This window comes from Cryptotermes secundus, unplaced genomic scaffold (genome assembly GCF_002891405.2).
Source record: "Cryptotermes secundus unplaced genomic scaffold, Csec_1.0 scaffold1596, whole genome shotgun sequence".
Taxonomy (NCBI): domain Eukaryota; kingdom Metazoa; phylum Arthropoda; class Insecta; order Blattodea; family Kalotermitidae; genus Cryptotermes; species Cryptotermes secundus.
The window spans coordinates 5,068-7,207 of NW_019738994.1; the positions used below are offsets into that span (position 1 = coordinate 5,068).

At 41.1% G+C, this 2,140-nt stretch overlaps 1 long non-coding RNA gene across 1 annotated transcript in view; it reads left to right on the forward strand.

Annotated features, from left to right (window-relative positions):
• The first annotated feature begins 964 nt into the window (after window positions 1–964).
• Window positions 965–2,140, forward strand: part of LOC117282873 — a 3,748-nt gene continuing 2,572 nt past the window's right edge. The window contains exon 1 of the long non-coding RNA XR_004513783.1: window positions 965–1,391. This is a non-coding gene — a long non-coding RNA (uncharacterized LOC117282873). The remainder of the gene's footprint in view (window positions 1,392–2,140) is intronic.

Sequence of the window (2,140 nt, forward strand, 5' to 3'; positions counted from 1 at the left end):
CAAGGCGTTAGATCAGATGATCTGGGGAGCCAAGTAAACTGAGCTACGTCATCCTCACCAACACCCAATCCAGCGATTCCGAAGTTCATTGTTTAGGTAGCAACGAACATTGATATTCCAATGAGGGGGTGCCCCGTCTTGTTGGAAGACAAAATCCCCGGAATCAGCAGCCAGTTGTGGAAACAACCATAACTGCAACATATCTAGGTAAGATGTACCAGTCACAGTTTTCTCACAAAAGAAAAACGGCCCATACAGCTTTGTCTGTGACATTGCACGGAAAACATTCACCTTTGGTGAATCTCTTTCAAGTGCTACAATTGCACGAGGATTTTCAGTGCCCCACAATCTCACATTGTGACGATTAACCATCCCAGATAAATGGAAAGTTGCTTCATCGCTGAATATCAACTTGTCGGCAAAATCTTCATCCTCCAATGCTTCCTGCATTGTGACGCAAGATTCCAGGTGCTTGTCATAATCTTCTGGTTTTAATTGTTGCAGGAGCTACAGCCGGTACGGTTTGAAATGTAACCGTCGTTGCAAATTCTTCCATACAGTTTGCTGTGGTAGTCCAAGTTCGTGGCTTGCTCGGACCGTTGATTTTTGTGGACTACACACAGAACTTTCCCTCACTCTCTCCACTGTTTCATCTGGCACATTTGGTCGACCGGTGCTTTTCAGATTACACAGCCAACTGCAAAATCCTTTGTTTACATGGCGGTTCTTTTCCGTACTCTCTTTTGAATACGCGTTGCACTGCTATAACAGAACAACATCTCACATATTCCAACAAACAAAAACTTTTCTTGCTTTGTCGCCATTTTGTAAAGGCACTGAACTCATGCTGCCAACTGGTGCACACAATACAAACTTCGTGAGTCTACGGTTCTTTTTATATATCAATCATATTAGTACGTATAATACTTTGGAAAATACAGCGTTTTAAAAACGAATGAATCATATATAGTAGCCCTGTATTTCCGTTTAATAAAGGGTTTGTTTAAGGCAGGTTTTACTGTACTTATTATCTACATAAATACTTTCGTTGGGAGTGTAAATTTACCTTGTGATATCTGTACAGAAAGAACTACAGGAACTTTTTACATTTTACTAGAATTCAACCTGACGGTAAATTAAGTTGATCTCAGTAAACTGCTACATGCAGTTTGAAGCTAGACAAGTATTGTCCCAGGCCACTAATATTGTGGGTGTTTGTTTGGTTTTGCAGCTCAGCAGCAACCTAAAAGTGGCAACATATTGTTTGTGCATGGAGAGACGCAGGGTCAGGACAGAGGTGGAACCGACTCAACTCGAGTCATCAATCCTGATGAGATTAACATTGAGTATGATGAAGATGATTAACATTGAGTATGATGAAGATGATGATAGTGAGTATACACTGTAAATTTAAAGTAAAAAAAAACAAAACAAACTCTGTGGTTTGAGTCTGCAAGCGAACTAAACCGACCAAGTGACTGCCGCCTGTCGGCGAAGTTAGTGCCAACTTTAGCGGATAGAGAGTTTCACGTGTTCAGTGCAGTGATCCCCACGGCCGTTGAACTCAGTTTTTTAGTCCGAAGCCACTATTTCCTTGAAATAGCTCCTCAGTTATCCTCACGAGGCTGAGTAGACCCCACTCCAGACCCACTTCTCAAAAAAATCTGGTAGCACCAGGAATTGAATCTGGGACCTCTGGCTCTGTAGGCAGGAATTCTGACCACTAGACCACAGAGAATTTCTAAAGATCATTTTTAGGATGTAGAATTTGCTTTCTTAACCCCTCAAGCGTGTGCGATGCACCATATGCGTCCACTCAGTTACATGCATCTAGCGTGCATTTATGCGGGGGTATTTAAATCCCTCCCGGTGCTTTATTTTCGCAAGCATTGAAGGTTTAGTGCAGACATTTACCTAAATATTTTTAAATAACAAAATCGCTATTTGAAAAATTCCAAAAAATTATATTATATTTACAGTTGTTTACAGTTCATTATTATAAATGTCTATATACATTTTGTCAAGCTATTTCTTTTTCCCAGCTCTCCATATCCAGTGTGTAGTGGTTGACCTTGGTGTGGTATTGCTCAAAACAAGGGTCTAGGCAGTGAGACGGTGTCCCTGGGCAGTTTTTACACCT